Here is a 17,398-nt window from a genome sequence, read left to right as displayed (position 1 = left end):
TAAAAATTGTAATGCCGGGAGGGGTGGGGGAGAGAAAGTTCCTGTCAGATGTCAAAGCTTGTAAAACAGTTGCTGATTTGTAAGGAATAAGTGTCAAATGGATAATGTTAATGCTTTGTTGGATATAACAATGCAATGTAAATAATCGCCATATGATAATAATAATTGCGAGTTTAACTGTTTGTTTCATAAATACATTTGTGGGAGAATTTATAAAAAGGAAAATAGTCCAGGGGGACTTAGGGGGCGGATGAGGGTGGAGTGATGTGGGAGGTAGATAGGTGCAAAATGCACAGCCTGTGGTGAGGAAGGGTGAAGTCACTGGGGTGGGGGTGGGGGGGGGGGTGGGAGAGGGAAGATTAAAAGGAGAAGTATATATATGTGAATTTACTATTGTTTTTGCATTTTATCCTGTTCTTTTTGTCTTTTTTGTCCTTTTTGTCTCTTTTACTATTTTTCCTTTCTAGGATTTGTCACAAACTCGGTGGACTGGAGCATCTTGTTGAAGGAAAAGAATTGAGTAGACGTTGAACATGGGGTGGTTGGGGTATGGAGGAAACATGAGCTTAGGAAGAGTCTCTGGGGCAATGGCCAATAATATCAAATATACAAGTTTTTTCTGAATGGAAGGAAAAGAGTCTTGGCACACATAAAGAAAATGGGAATAGCTCTGGCCTTCCTCAAGGAAACACATTTAACAGAGCAGGAACATCAAAAGTTAAAAAGAGGATGGATGGGCCTGGCAATAGCCTCATTTTGTTCTAGGGCAAGGGTTGTGGCAATCTTGATAGGAAAAACTTTTCCAGTGAGAGTGGTAAGCGTTGTCACAGTCAGAGCAGGGAGATTTGTAATGAAATATTCAGAGCCCTGGATGCTAGTGAATGTATATGCTCCCAATCTTGATGATTAAAAGTTAATAAAAGATACTTCTAGAAACTGGCAGAGGGAAGAGAAAATATTCTAGTTGGGGTGCGGGGGAAACTTTAAGTTTTGTCTAGATCCTGTCCTGGACAAGTCAATGAAAACAAATAGCAAAGACAAAAGCAGCAAGAACTACCATTGTTTTTATGAAGGAGCTGAATTTGATTGATGAATGGAGGCAAAATCACCCAAGGAAGAGTGATTACTCCTTCTACTCAAGGCAATAAGCTTCCTACTCTAAGATAGAATTATTTCTGGCTTCAGCCCACATAAAAGGTAGGATCATGGAGACCTTTGACATTAATCATAGAAATGCTGGATAAGCAAGAGATGGTGTATAGATGGCGCCTTAATACATTGCTGTTAAAGAAGCCGGAGTTTTGTAGTTTAGTTAGAACACAGATCGACATGTTCTGTGAGACCAACTGCACCTCTGGATAAATTTCTCCTCTGAGGCACCCTCAAAGCATATCTGAGAGGTCAAATAATTGGATACACTAAAGCAGTCAGAAAGGAATACATGAGGGAGATGGAACAGGAGAAAGGAGAAAGACTTTAAAACATCTAGCTCTGAAGAACAATATAGGGCTCTAACAAACAAAAAACTGAAATTCAAAAAGCTTCAAACATATAGTACAAAAAAGGCCATAATGAGGTCAAAACATTACAAATTGGAGAAGAGAGCCCATAAAGTCCTCTCCTGGCAGTCAAGGCCAGAACAGCCTCAAAGATGATCAATGTGATACAAATTGGAAATAACAGGATCTCATACAAGTCAAAAAAAATTAATAAGACTTTTAGGCAATTTTATGAAAAGCTATATAAAACAGAATTGGCAGGGTGGGGGGCAGATAAAAATTAATGAGTTCCTGTCAAAATTGGAACTACCAAATTTAGACCTAGAAGACAGGAAAGGTTAGATTTCCCCTTCACAGAGGAAAAAATAGGAAAGACATTGGATTTATTGCAAACTAACAAATCTCCAGGGGAGAATAGGTTCGCGCCCAAGTTCTACAAGGAATTTATTAATACTTCTTTTTATGGAAGTAGAATGAGACTCATACCCTCCCAGAATCCTTTTCGACAGCCATTATTACAGTGATTCTCAAAAAAGGCAGGGATCCACTGAAAACATCCTCATAGACAAATCTCATTATTAAATACTGACTGTAAAATACTTGCCAAAGCCCTGGCAAATAGATTGGTGAAACATTTGCCAAAGTTAATAAATAAGGATCAAGTGGGCATGGTGCAAAAAAGGCAGGCAGCGGACAATTTAAACGGGCTACTGAGTATAATGCATCTGGCACAGTCAAGGGATGAAGAGAGCATAGTTGTAGCCCTGGATGCAGAGAAGCCATTTGATAGAATGAAGTGGGACTTCTTGTTCAAGGTGCTGGAAAAATTGGGGCTAGGGCCAACTTTTATAAATTAGATAAGAGCATTGCCCAGGCTAAAGTTATGACCAATGAGCAAATGTCTTCAGCCTTCCCACTGTCAAGATCTGGTTGACAAGGGTGTCCATTATCTCAAGCTCTATTCATACTAGCTATGGACCCATTGGCTGAGGCCATTTGCCAGGATCCAGACATTAAGGGATTTAGGGTATGCCAGAAGGAACACAAAGTCAATTTATTTGCTGCTGATGAAATGATATCTCTGACAGACCCAGTAAACTCTACTCTGGAGGACTATGGAGAGGTCTCTGGGTATACGATCATTTGGAGATAAGAGTGAAGTTATGCCACTTACTAAGGGGGTTACAGTCAATATCAAGAGAATAGTCATTTGAAAAGGCTGTAAAACAGGATCAAACATCTAGGAGTTAGAGTGGATAATAATCTAAATAATTTATATGTGCTGACTGTCACATTCCAGGCTCCTTGCTCAGAAGAATTGAGGACTTAAGTAGGTGGATGACCGTCTATCACACTGGTGGACAAGGTCAACTGTGTTACAATTAATGTGTTGCTGAGGCTTCAGTACCTCTTCCAGACTCTGCCCATGGCATTGCCCCGAGGATTCTTTTAGAATTTACATTCACATGTTAGAATGAAGGTAGCCAGGGTTTCTATGGAAAAATGAACCTGAGACTTCAGTCTGGGTGGTTTAAGGTTACCAGACTTTAAAAAAATATTATTGGCCAGCCCATTTGAGGTATATTGCCTCACTATTTGAGGGAGGAGGTGTACCATCCCAGGCACATATTGGTCTGCACACAGTGGGAGTAAAGGTAGCAGGAGATTTTATTTTTAATGGGATACTAAATTACTATCTGGAGAAAAAGACAGCCACATATTAAAACATAATTTCTATATGGAACAAAATTAATCAATATGTAGGGTCTAAAGTGGGGGTGCCCCAAAAACACCCCTGATTCTGAATAAATTAATCATATTGATGGTAGGGACAAGATCCTGGATACCTGGTGCCATAAAGGGGTCAGGTGTATCGAGGACTGTTAGGAGCGAGGGCCATTAATCTCATTTGAGCAGCTCAGAAATAAATATGACATGTCAAATAAGATTTTCTTCTGCTACCTTCAGATAAGATCTTTCTTCAAGGACAAATTAAGTCTGATTCGAAAGGGGGTCACGGGGAAGTTCATCTCAGTGATGTATTTCTTACTCCAAGCAGAAGGCCCAAAACTGGGCCTTCACAAATCAAGGAAAAGGTGGGAGTCAGACTTGGGAACAACGTTTGATGAGTCAGAACTGTGTCGGAGCAGCATAACCACGATTATTAATGCACAGTGTAGACTGGTGCAATATAACTTTCTGCACCAGCTATATTTTACATCACAAAAATTGAATAAGAATAAACCAGAAATTTCAGAACAATATTTTAGATGTGACATTGCGATAGGAACATTTATGCACACAACCTGAACATGTACCAAGGTGAGACCCTTCTGGGTGGAACTAGGCCAGGCCCTAGAAAAAAAATCATATGTAAAGAATTCCCACAAGACCCAAAGCTGTTCCTGTTGGGAAATATGATGGACATAAGACTTAAGATGAAGCTGTCCAAATTCCAAATCCAATTTGAATTTGTACTGACAATAACCACACTGCGAGTATAAGACAGGTTTAATAAACTAACATGTACACTAAGAGGTCTTGTCTCTCTGCAAGATGAACCTGGAAGGCTTTATACACAAGGTCACCGGGATGACCCCTGGTGACCGAGTGGTGTAATTACATATCTTCTTTCTTTCTTTCTTCTTTGGCTTGGCTTCACGGACGAAGATTTATGGAGGGGTATGTTCATGTCTGCTGCAGGCTCGTTGGTGACTGACAAGTCCGATGCGGGACAGGCAGGCACGGTTGCAGCGGTTGCAAGGGAAAATTGGTTGGTTGGGGTTGGGTGTTGGGCTTTTCCTCCTTTGTCTTTTGTCAGTGAGGTGGGCTCTGCGGTCTTCTTCAAAGGAGGTTGCTGCCCGCCGAACTGTGAGGCCCCAAGATGCACAGTTGGAGGCGATATCAGCCCACTGGCGGAATTGATTGCAATGGCAGTGGCCAAGAAGTGCATAGAGGTAACCTGGAAATCCGACTCCCACTTGGGCATTGCAAAGCTGTATTCTCCTGGAGAAAATTACCTATAACTTAGGAAAAAATATAACACCTTCCTAAAAATTTGGCAACCATATTTAAATTTCATAGGAGCTCAGTTATAGTGTGGACTTCCATCTTGTCCCCCCGCCTTCCCCTCTACTGAGAGAGGGGCAGGAAGTCCATTCCATCCCAATCAAGTAAAATCATGAAAAATGTACCAGCCTAGGTGCCAAGTGTCAGATTCCTGATGAGTTCCTTACTTTTGTTGTGGGTGTCTTAAATGTTGTGCATAACTGTTGTCTGTTGAGTGTGGGGAGGGGGGAGAGAAGGGGAAAAAATGGCTCGGATTCAATGGCGAATTTTGAATATAATTGATGGCTGTAATTTGTGATTGATTAATGGAAACTGTTGAGTTTGAGTTTGAAAATCTATAAATAAAATATTCAAAAAAAAGAGAAAGATGCAGGCGTCCTTGCATGATCCATCCCCAGCGACAGCATGATCAAGGAGACTCTGATTTACAGAGAATTCCTGGGGACACACCCTGAGTCAGACATCCAGAACCGCTGGAAGACCATCAACTTGGGGAAAGACGCACTTTGGTCTGCTCGGAACTTGTTGATTTTTCAGAACACGGAGATGTCAATGTGGGAATGCTGCTGACTGTCACATTCCAGGCTGCAGAAATACAGTGCCTTCCACAATATTTGGGACAAAGACACTTTTTTCCTTCATTTGTCCCTGTTCCCCACGGTTTTACATTTATAATCAAACAATTCACATGTAATTGAAGTGCATATTCCAGATTTTATTGAAGGTTATTTGTAATCATTTTAGTTTGACCATGTAGAATTACAGCACTTTTTAATACATAGTCCCCACATTTCAGGGCTTCACAGAGTGTGTCCCAGGAAACAGTCTGTAGATCAGAGAGACCTCTGTCATGCTGCCCCCTGTATGCTTCTCCACACAATTTTTGCAAACCTAAATTGAGCAAAGAGATGGGTGACAGTCTCCACTCCATCACAGCCATCCCAATGGAGGATGATGTTTTGGTTGTGCAAGAAGAATCTCACTGGGAGGGCTCCTCTCACTGCCAACCAGGCCAAGTCCTGGTGCCTCTTTGTGAGTCCTAGCAATGAGGCATTCCACCAGATGACCTCAACAGTCTGTTCAGGGAACTAACCCACTGAATCCGTTGGGTCTTCATCTCTCAGTTTCTGCAGGATGCTCTGTGCTGACCAGCCTGATGACCATCTGGTCAAAAGGTGTACTGGAAAAAAATTTCCACAAAGAATAGGTGGCGTGGCAAAGTCCAGCTAACTGGGACATTATGCGGTAATGGGGCTAGGCCTATCCTTTGCAATGCCTAAGACAGGTAGAACTTCAACACATAGCGGCACTTGGTCATCAAGAAGAGATCCACAATGGGTATAGCCTTGCCCCCATTTTCTTGCGACTTGTAAATGGCGCTACTTCGGACCCTATCCACTTTGGATCCCCAAATGAATTTGAAATACTCTGCCAGGACGGAGGTGCGGGGGATGAGCCACACCCGTGCTACATACAGCAGTACTGAGATCACCTCGCACCTGATGACTAGGTTTTTCCCCTGCATCAAGAGGGAGCACCATACCCACAGTCCCAATATTTGGTGGACCTTTGTGATCCACTCTGACCAATTCTTGTTGCAGGCCTCAGCCCCACCAAACCAGATCCCCAGCACCTTCAGGTAGTCAGATCTGACTGTGAGGGGGATGATTGACCAGTCGGTTAAGTTACCGAAAAGCATTGCCTCAGTCTTCTTCTGGTCACCCGATGTGGACTCAAATTGCTTGAATATGCTGGTCAGTCTCCAGACCAATCATGTATCTGAACAGAAGACCATGAAATCATCCATATACAGGGAGGCTTTGATGTGATCTCCTGCTGCCTGGCAATGATACTCCTCTTAAGCCCTCATCCTTCCTGATGAATTTAGCAAAGAGCTCTATGCAGCACACAAATAAGACTGGAGATGGTGGGCAGCCTTGCCTGACTCCAGACTTGATGGGGATGCTGTCTGTTTCCCACCCTTTGACTTGGACTTCACTACAGATGTCTGTGTAAAGCAGTTTAATCCTTCCTCAAAACCCATTTTGAAGAGCACAACCATCACGTACGTGTGCGATATTCAGTCGAAAGCCTTCTCCTGGTCTAAGCTGACCAGGCAAGTGTCCATCCCCAAAGCCTGCACATAGGTGATTGTATCCCTGGTGGTGTCACTGGGGGAAGATCCAGTTGTGCTCCTGCTCCTCCATCTGGCTGGTTTGTATTCTTCTGGAGCTGGGGAGTTGAGGCGTCTGGTCTGCTCCTGGTCCCCTAGAGCTTGGTGGGGGAGAGTGGGTGCAGTGAACTGGGATTCTTTGGTAGTGTGTTGTTCTGATGGCTGGCTCCACCCCCATCTGCTCACGTATAACCCTGGTTTCCCACCTAAAGCCAGAACCCTTCAACTACTGTTGAACCCTAACCATAGTTAGGACAGTGGGGGCAACTCAAGTGAGGAGTATGGAGTCTCTGGGGTCCTAGCCTCATTGGTCCTAGATCAGGAAAGACCACACCAGCTCAGCAACTCCATAGTGACTGTTAAGGTAAATGGACATTCCACTAAATGCCTAATCGATGCAGGCTCTACTGAAAGCTTCATGGACTCACGGACTGTGCAAAAATACAACCTAAATATTTATCCTTCCAATTACCACATATTCCTATGTTGAATTCACATTTTACGTGTGTTCAACAACATTCTGTCGTTTGAAGAGGGGGATTTCTGTAAATTTTGCCTGTATATACCTGATGAATTGTGTGCTCTGGTGTTGTTGGGTCTGGACTTCCTGTGTCACCTAAAAAGCGTGACCTTGGAGTATTCTGTAACAGTTTGGAATGGAGGGCCCCTAAAATCAGAACCCACAGGCAGCCTCTCCACACTGAATATCAACCTCCGCCCCCCCCCCACTCCCCCACCTCTCTTCCCGAATCTGTCCTCGGACTGCAAACCTATTTCTACAAAGAGCAGGATGTACCAGCACAGCAGGCTGAGATTTCATAAAGTCAGACACAACGTCTGCTCAATGAAGGCATCATCGAACCTTCTCTTCCCTTGATCTCGGTCTCTGTCACAGTCTGTGAACCACTGTGAGTCCTAGTCACAGTCAAGGTTGAGGGAGTGTTGACCTCTTTGGGAGGGTGCTGTTGACAAATTTCCCCCTTTTTTCCCGTGTGTAGAGGCCATGCATTTTGGGCAGGTTCTGTAGAGGTGGCCTAATACCCTTCAGGTTTCTCTGCAGTCCTTGGTCTTGTGGCCTTCCTCCTTGCAGTTTTTGCAGATGATTGCGTGGCATTGGGCTGCTGCATGTCCTGGTTTGTTACAAATCCTGCACATTCTGGGCTGATGGCATAGACCATCCATGATTTAATCCAATGGCAAACACCGAAGGTGGGGAAGGGTGGATGATGGCCTCTTTGCTGCCCTCTCTCAGCTTCACCTTCACTTTACGTTTGTTGGTCCAGATTTCAAACATGTCTTTGACATCCATTCAGGTCCCTGTCTCCTCGACATAATGGCCAAGGAAGGTGAGCACATCCATGACTGGCACATGTGAGTTAAACGTGCACCGTTATTTCTCGGTTTTGGAAGGGTGAAGAGTGGCTGAAAAGTGAGAGTGCAGCCAAGTTCCCCTTCTCCTGGAAATCCTGAAGCAATGATTGCCATCCAGCCGAGGTTTTGAATGTCACAGCAAAGTGACTGTTGTCCTTGACATCCTTGAGACAGTAGATGTCCTTCACCTCAAATTTGAGGCACGCCATTAGGACCTTGTATATGAAGAGGTCCCGGGAAAATGGTGATCCCTCGCTAAGGACCTTCATTGTCACCTTAGATTTTGAGTGCTGCTGAAGAAGGGTTTCCTGTTGCAGCCATCCTCATGGAACTGCTGGTGCCTTCCTGACAAGTGAGGATATACTGAGTGTCCAGGATAAATCACTTCTTAAGTGGAGTCTGAGGAACTTGGTTCTCGCTACTCTCTCCACTACCGAGCTATTAATGTGTAGTGGAGGGTGGTCATTCCTGGTCCTCCTGAAGTCCATAATCATCTCTCTAGTCTTGGGAAGGGTGTTAAATTGGTCCGCCGATCCGCATGGATCCACCCCTGCGTCAGCAAGCCAGCTCACACCAAATGATCTCTTGCTCCCAAACGTCCTCTCAGAAGTCTTCCTCTTCTGTCCTGCTGCTATAGCTCCTCACTTCTCACAGAATCCAGTTAATCAGTTCTTATAAGAACTACATTTTCTTTAGTTCCTCCAAGTAAAAACACAAAATGCTGGAGAAGCTCAGTGAGTCAAACAGTGTCCTTTATGTAGCAAAGGTAAAAATTCAGGCTTGAGCCCATCATCAGAGTATGAGAAAATTCCAGAAGGCGTCCGAACAAAAGAGTGGGGAGGGGGGAGGAGGCAAAGGCAGGAGATGATATGTGGAGAAAGGAGGGAAGGGACAGCAGCAATAAATGGGTGGGTGGGCAGAAGAACTGGAAAGACAGGAAGAGGGGAGGGGTAAAGAAAAAGAAAGCAGGTATAGTGGAGGGCAGTAATGTTAATGCCTCCTGGCTGGATAGTGCCCAGATGGAAAATAAGTTGTTGTCCTCCAATCTGAGGTGGTCAGGGTGGGATAGTACATAAGGCCATGGACAGACATGTGAGTGCGGGAGTGTGACTTGGAATTTAAATGTTTGGCCACTGGGAGGTCGCTGTGGTTGCTGATGGAAAGAAGATGCTGAGCGAAGTGATCTCTCCGATGTAGAGAATGTCACAAAGGGTGCACTGGATGCAGAAAATAAGTCCTCTGGATGTACAAGTGTTGTGTTGCTTCACGTGAAAGGCCTGTTTGGAGCCCCAGACCGTGGTGAGGGAGGGGGTATGGACGCAAGTGTTGCATCTCCTGCAGGCACAGGGGGAAGGTGTCAGGGATGCGATGGGTGGGGAGGGATGAATGCATGAGGGAATTGCGAAAGGAGCGGACCCTGTGAAGGCCGAGAGGGGAGGAGAGGGAAAAATGTGTCTGGTGGTGGGATCCTGTATTAAGTGCCAGAAATTCCAGCGAATAATATGTTGGATGCAGAGGCTGGTGGGGTGGTAGGTGAGGATGAGGAGGATTCTATGTTTGTTGCTTCTGAGGGCAGAGGGGCCAGGGGATTTGACTGGAAGTCCTCATCTTGGGAACAGATGCAGTGGAGATGGAGAAATTGAGAGGGGATGAAATCCTTGCAAGGGACGGGGTGTGAGGAGGTATAGTCCAGGTAGTTGTGGGAATTGGAGGGTTTGCAGTACATATTAGTGGAAAGCTTGTCTTCTGAGATGGAGACAGAGAGATTCAGGAAGGGGAGAATGTAATCGGAGATGGACCAAGTGTGTTTGAGATCAGGGTGAAAGTTGGCCATGAAGTGGATGAAGTTGACAAGTTCATATGAGTGCATGAGGCAGCCACAATGTAATCATCAATATACTGGAGGAAAAATTGGGGGACCTTGCTGCATGGATTGCTCCACAAAGCCCACAAACAGGAAGGTGAATCTGGGGCCCATGCGGGAACCCATAGCTACTCCTTTAATTTGGAGGAAATGAGATGAGTTGAAGGAGAAGTTGTTTAGAGTGAGGACAAGTTTTGCCAGGTAGAGGGTGGTGGTAGAAGGTGACTGGTTGGGTATTTGGTCCAGGAAGCAGCAAAGTGCTTTTGGACCTTCTTTGTGGGGGATAGAGGTATAAAGGGATTGAACATCTGTCAGGAAGATGAGGCTGCCCAGTTCAGGGAACCTAAAGTCATTGAGGAGATGGAGAGCACGTGAGGTTTCGCAGATGTATGTGGGGAAGGACTGGACCTGGGGAGAAAAGAGTCGTGGTAGGATGAAACTAGTTCGGTGGGACAGGAGCAGGCAGAAACAATGGGTCTGTCCGAATGGTTGGATTTATGTATTATGTGACCAGAAGTTATGAGATTGAAGATGGTGGCTTGATGTATAGTGGTGGGGTCCTGTGTGAGGGGTCGATAGGAGGAGGTGTCTGATAGCTTTCATCTTGCCTTGGCAATGTAGAGCCAGTGCACCAGACCACAACTTCACCATCCTTGACTGCGGGTTTGTTGGTGAGGTTGGGATTGTTGCAGAGAGTTCTATGTTCTCTGAGGTCAGCATCTTCACATTTAGCTTCCACATTCTTCTAGCCACCTTCTGGTCCTCCTGTAGGTGACAGGAGATGTGAAAGAGGTAGCAGTCAGAGAAGAACACCAGCATAATGTTGGTGGGTTCTGACCATGGGATTCCCTTCCAAGTGAAGCAGTACTTCACCAAGTATCTGCAAGGGTCATCTACTGCACCCTATGCTCCTGTTGTGACTGGACAGACTGGGCGATTGTTTCATTGAGTACCTTTGTTCTGTCTCCTGCAAAACCAGGGGTCTCCTAGTCGCCAACCATGTTAATTCAACACACCATTTCCATTCCAGTATTTCTACCCATGGCCTCATGAACTGCCAAACTGAAACTACCTTAAACTGGAAAAACAACATCTAATATTCCATCTGGGCACTCCAAACAGATTGCATTAACATTGAATTTCAGTTCCTATTGTTTCTCTTTTTCTCTATCCCTCTGTCTCCTTACTTCCAACTCTCACCCCTTCCCTCATCCTTCAGTTACCCCCATCACATCAGCATTTTTATCTTTGTTCTTCCCAGATACTCCCCTTGCCTCTTCCTCTCCTCTTTTCACCTTTATATTCAGGCATCTGCCTACTTTTGGTTCAGACCTTGACGAGGATCTCAGACTGCAAATATTCATTACCCTTCACATCCTGTAGATGCTGTGTAACCTGCTGAGTTTCTCCAGCACTTTTGTGTGTTCCATATTAACTCTTCAGGGTCTATTGAAATTGAACCTGAAATCTCTTTCAGGGATTACAATATTTAAAAATAAACTACAAATGCCACTTAGCTTCAGCACAAAGAACTTAATAACAACTGAAACTGTGGATCTGATACAATCGCCTTTTCCCGGCTCACAATTGTATCAAAAAAAGCCCAGCCCATTAATTTACATACCCATAATGCCTTGCATGCTGAGCAGAGAATTATATCCAAGATACTAAAAATTTGCTGCTATACGTGAATTGTTTGGGATCTGGAGGTTCACTGTGAAAGCTATAACTTACTAAAACAAAACGCCTGTTTTGCAAAAATGACCAGATTAACGACATTTATATTGGGTTCATGTCATTGCAACTGCTCTGTTTGAGTTTAAAGTGGTAAATGCTCAGTGAGCTGAGAGCAGTCACAATTTAATCTTCAGTATACTCTGGTTTCTTTTCAGATCGTATAAATCTTTCGCCTTTTACTAAAGATTTCCGTGGAGAGGAACACTCAGAGTTTTAACTAATTTTTTGATGCCCTGCATCTGTGGGGCTTGTTAAAATAAAAAAATAGAAATAATCTTTTATTTTGCTTTATGCAGTTAGATGGGGGACTTGGTCTACAACTTAATTTTGAATATGTTTATTCAACTTTATAGTTGAGTTCAACTTACATACTGTGTAATAGGATGTTCAGTTTCCTCAAAAGCTTCAGTTCTGCCCAGCAAGTGACATTTCTATCTTGAACTGTCATGGCGGCACCTACCTCTCCTGGCAACTGGCCCCACTTATATCATTGCGCCGGTGGGGAAGCTGTGGGAAGATGGGGCTGTTGGGGGATCTCAGTATCTCGTGGCTTAAGCCAAAGCATACACCTCGGGCGAACGTGATGACATCACCCCCAGTGCAGGGCAGAGCTCACGCCACCCTTAAAGGATGCGTGCAAAGTTTGAATAAATCAGTTCAACAGAAACCCCTCAGAGTCCTGTGGTGTTTCGGAGTTAGTAGCTGCCGCTACATTGGTGACCAAATGTTTTTCTGGCCTCCCGACAAGAATTCAGCAGCAGTCAACGCGGTCATGGTGAAACACCTCCCACCCCCGGACGCATCGTCCACACACTTGGTTTGGGCAGGCGGAGGTGCATTTTCACTTCAGACACATCACCTCAAACGCCACGATGTTCTACCACGTTGTGAGCGCGCTTGATCAAGAAACCACATTTCGACCCAGGCCCACCCCCCCCACGCCAAAGCCAGACGTTTGCCCCCCAAGAAACTGCAAACGGCAAAGAAGGAGTTCCCCTGACTACAGGAGCTGGGGATCAACTGCAGTTTGGATAGCCCTTGGGCCTCCCCCCTCCACATCGTCCCGAAGTCTTCTGGGGGCTGGCGCTCATGTGGTGACTACCGTCACCTCAACGATGCAACAACATCAGATCAATACCCCATCCTACTTATACAGAACTTTACGGCCAACTTGCATGGCGCCCGAGTTTTCTGGAAGGTCGACCTGGTACGGGGGTATCATCGAATCCCGGTCCACCGTGATGATATCGGCAAGACCGCCATCATCACCCCCTTTGGCCTATTCGAGTTTCTGCGGATGCCCTTTCACATTTCAACGGCTAATGGACACAGTGGGCAGAGATCAGGATTTCATGTTTATCTATCTCGATGACATGCTCATCACCAGTTGGGGCCACGATAAACACAAAGTCCACCTCTGTGCACTATCTGCTCACCTGGCAGAGTTCGACCTCACCGTCAACGTGGCCAAGTGCCAGTTCGGCAAGCAGTCCCTGCAGTTCCTGGGTCATACCATCTCTGCGGGTGGGCCACCCTGGCACCCGAGAAGGTCTCAGCCACATTCCAGTTCCCGAAGCCCGATACCCTCAAAGGTCTGCAAGAATTCACCAGGATGGTCAACTTCTACCATTGTTTCATCCCAGAGGCGGCTCACATCATGCACCTGTTGTTCGCACTGATCTCCACCGAAAGTAAGACCCTGGAGAGGATGGAAGAGGCCAAGAACGCTTTCACCACAACGAAGGACACCCTGGTGAGGGACATCCTACTGGCCCACCCGCAGCCTGAAGCCCACACCGCACTCTGTGGATGCTTCAACCACGGCCATTGGGGGTGTCCTGGAGCAATTGGTCAATGGCCAGTGCCGCCAATTTGCATTCTTCAGCAAGCGCCTCCGCCCTCCTGAACTTAAATAGAGTCCCTTCGACAGGGAGCTCCTGGCCCTGTATCTTTCCATCAGGCACTTCTGATATTTCCTGGAGGGCAGGCCATTCACAGTATTCACTGACCACAAACCGCTCACCCAGGCCCTCACCATGGCCAAAGATCCCTGGTTGGTGCGCCAGAAGCGACATCTGTCCTACATCTCGGAATTCACCAACAACATCCGACACTGAGCAGATAAGCACAATGTCATTGCAGACGTGCTCTCAAGACCCACCATCCACAACCTGTCACCCGGCCTGAACTATGCCCAGCTAGCACAAGTGTAGAAGGGGAACGAGAAAACACAGGCCTTCCACACCACTATCATGGGCCTCTGCCTCAAGTACCTTAAACTGCCGGACAGCCCCGACACACTGCTCTGTGATGTCTCTACCGGCTCGCCGTACTGGGTAGTCCTGCCGCAATGGAGGCCACAGGCTTTCAGTGTGGTCCACGACTTGACTCACCCCTTGGTCAAGGCCTCAGTGCGCATGGTAGCAGAACATTTCATGTGGTACGGCATCAAGAAACAAGTAGCCAAGATGGTGAGAAACTGCACACAGTGCCAGGCCTCTTAAGTCCAGCGCCATGTTAATGCTCCAGTGCAGCAGTTCGACACCCCCCCCCCACCAAGAGGTTTGAGCATATCCACATCGACATCGTGGGCCCCCTACCGGTGTCCAGGCACGCCAGCTACTTGTTGACTGTGGACGACTGCACGACGAGGTGGGCGGAAGCCATCCCGCTGAAAGACACTTCCACCAAGTCCTGCACCAGAACTTTGCTCACCCACTGGATCACCAGGTTCAGCGTTCCAACACACATGACGAGTGATGGGGTGCCCAGTTCACATCCGCCCTCTGGTCACAGCTGGCAAACCTCTTGGGAATCAAGCTCCACCATACCACTGCGTATCATCCCCAGGCCAAAGATCTCGTGGAGCATTTTCACCAGCACCTCAAATTGGCTCTCATGGCACGCCTCACCAGCTCCAACTGGACGGAGAAATTTCCCTGGATCCTGCTTGGCATCAGAACAGCCTCGAAGGAAGACCTACAGGTATCTTCCGCAGAGCTGGTCTACAGCGCAAATATACTTCATTCACAATTTATTATTTATAATACAAGAAAATTGTTTTGGATGCCTGCCGACATTTTTACATACTTTGATGAAGGGCTCAAGCCTGAAACATTAGTTATATATTTTTACTTTTGATAGGCTCCATCAATAACTCCAAAGAGTGAGGAACGATAGGCTTTATTATACTTTAGACGTAGCTGGACCAATTCCAAGTGCTCGACTGAGGACAGGGAGAGGGAGGTTGACCTTTATTCCAAGGTCACTCCCAGGTTGACCTTTATTCCAAGGTCACTCCCAGGTTGACCTTTATTCCAAGGTCACTCCAGGTTGACCTTTATTCCAAGGTCACTCCCAGGTTGACCTTTATTCCAAGGTCACTCCCAGGTTGACCTTTATTCCAAGGTCACTCCCAGGTTGACCCTTATTCCAAGGTCACTCCCAGGGAGTGAGTCACCAGTGGGGGACAGGCCAGCTATCCATTGGCAGCTACATATTAATCTCACCACAATCTTCACTATACAAGGTCACTTATATATAAGGTCATTGCTTGACCTGTTGAGTTTCTCCAAAATTGTGGCTTTACTTAAGAAATTGAGTGGTACAGAGTAGTGGGCCAATATGGCCTATTACTGAGCTATATGTCTAAAAAAAACCATTGACTTTTCACATTCATAGAGTCAATCATATCGACATTCTCATAATTGTATATTTTACATTCTCCTCAACAAACTTCGTTACTGCCACTGTGGTCCTTCTCGTTTCTCCCTCTCTGATGGTTGAGAGGCCTCCCTCTGACAGCACCTCAGTGCCCAGTATTGGGTGGACTCTAGACTGTGGTCCTTCCCCACTACACCCTCATGTTGGCTGCACCAAGCCTCAGTGTGTCACTCAGCACAACCTCCTGCAGCCTGCCAGTCAGCAGCATTCCCAGGCTACCATCTCAGTATGCTGAAAGACCAACAGGCTTCAGGCATCTTTCACTGAGTCTTCCAGCAGTTCTGGGTGTCAGACTCAGAGTGTGTCCTCTGTCATGCTGCCACTGGGGAATGAACCATGACAAAGCCCCATGCATCCTTCTCCACACACTCTTTGTGAATCTGCATTCAGCAAAGAGGTGAGCGACAGTCTCCACTCCACCGCAGCCGTCTCGAGGACAACATGCAAGGAGGGTGATGTTCTGGTTGTACAAGAATGATCCCACTGGGAGACACCTGTCCACGATGACACCTGTTCAGTGATCCATAGGTATCAATGGTCAGTTAATATTTTGTCAGATCATTTATTGGAACTTGCTCATCCTTTGGTCCTCCTGTAGGTGACAGAAGTGCTTCAATCATCAAGGACCCTCACCACCCAGGCCATGCCCTTTACTCAATGCTACCATCTGGAAGGAAATACACACTCAACATTACAAAAGTTGCTTCTTTCCCTCTGCCATCAGAGTTCTCAACGGATAATGAACCTATGGCTACAACCTCACTCTCTCTTTATCGCATTTTTAAAAAATCTTCTATTTATGCATTGTAATTTATAACAATATTTCACTTGTAATGAACAATACTGCTGCTACAAAACAAATTTCTTGACACGTTAATGACAATAAACCTGATTCTGAGGAGGTGTGAAGGAGACAGTGGTCAAAGAATACCAGTGCAATGTGTCGGTAGTTCTGACCGTGATGGCCTTTGCCACCAAGAGGAAGTGCCACTGGGCAGAGTTTACATTGGAGAGATGAGGGATGGGAATCAGAGCAGTAGGGCAGCAAGTGAAGGAGTTGAAAAGAATGGTACATGATAGGGCAAGCAAACCTGAAAGATAGGACAGGAAGTGATGGGTGAATGGTCACAGTGAGAATGAGGGGCTGAAATGTGTTTATTTTACTGCAAGGAGTCTTATGGGTAACCCTGGTCAATACTTGGAGTTATGATGTGGCTGTTGCGGAGACATGGCTGCAAGAGGGACAGGACTTCCAGCCCCATGTTCCTGGGCTGTATTCTTTTAGATGGGATGAAGAAGAAAGTAAAAGAGGTGGAAGTAGAGTGTCAAAGTTGCACTCAGAGAGGACATAATGCTGATCTCACTGAATAAGGCAGTATGGGTAGAGATCAGAAGTAAGAAAGGTGCAATCACTCTGATAGGTCTATAATAAAGGCCTACCCATAGCCTCCAGAGACAGAGAAACAGGGATTGATGGCTTTCCATCAGTTTTGGATGTCTGACTCAGTGCATCCCTGGGAACGACCTATGCAGACACATGAGCCAAAAGAGCCTTTACCTGTACTGCAGTCCTGTGAAAGGTAAGGACAAAAGGAACCCTATTCCTACACTGCTCGGGGAAGGGAGAGTAAGAAATAACCCACCTCCAACTGCTTGAGAATGAAGCAATCATTGTACCTAGTATGAAAATGCATCCAAAATAATTGCCAACTTGACACATTCCTGTTTTTCATTTAATGACAAGCCCCACAGATGCAGGGCATCAAAAAATTAGTTCAAACTCTGAGTGTTCCTCTCCACGGAAATCTTTAGTAAAAGGCGAAAGATTTATACGATCTGAAGAGAAACCAGAGTATACTAATAAAATATACTCTGCTACTTTCTCCTCAGTCTGCACTTACCCTTTTAAGGTAAATGTGACCAGACTCATTCGCAATTAAAACACAACGGCGGAAATAACAC

At 45.8% G+C, this 17,398-nt stretch overlaps 1 long non-coding RNA gene and 2 other non-coding genes across 3 annotated transcripts in view; 1 reads left to right on the top strand and 2 right to left on the bottom strand.

The window, feature by feature from the left end:
* LOC138760818 (uncharacterized) overlaps positions 1-17,398 on the bottom strand; it is a 121,775-nt gene that overhangs the window by 70,402 nt on the left and 33,975 nt on the right. The window lies entirely within an intron of this gene.
* Positions 11,849-11,962, top strand: LOC138762519 (U5 spliceosomal RNA). Its single transcript, XR_011356927.1, has one exon. It is a non-coding gene; the product is annotated as a U5 spliceosomal RNA (small nuclear RNA).
* LOC138762518 (U5 spliceosomal RNA) lies at positions 17,179-17,292 on the bottom strand. Its single transcript, XR_011356926.1, has one exon. It is a non-coding gene; the product is annotated as a U5 spliceosomal RNA (small nuclear RNA).

The sequence above is a fragment of the Narcine bancroftii genome, chromosome 4, assembly GCF_036971445.1.
Source record: "Narcine bancroftii isolate sNarBan1 chromosome 4, sNarBan1.hap1, whole genome shotgun sequence".
In the NCBI taxonomy this organism is placed as follows: domain Eukaryota; kingdom Metazoa; phylum Chordata; class Chondrichthyes; order Torpediniformes; family Narcinidae; genus Narcine; species Narcine bancroftii.
This window is presented reverse-complemented; position numbering and strand designations above follow the sequence as displayed.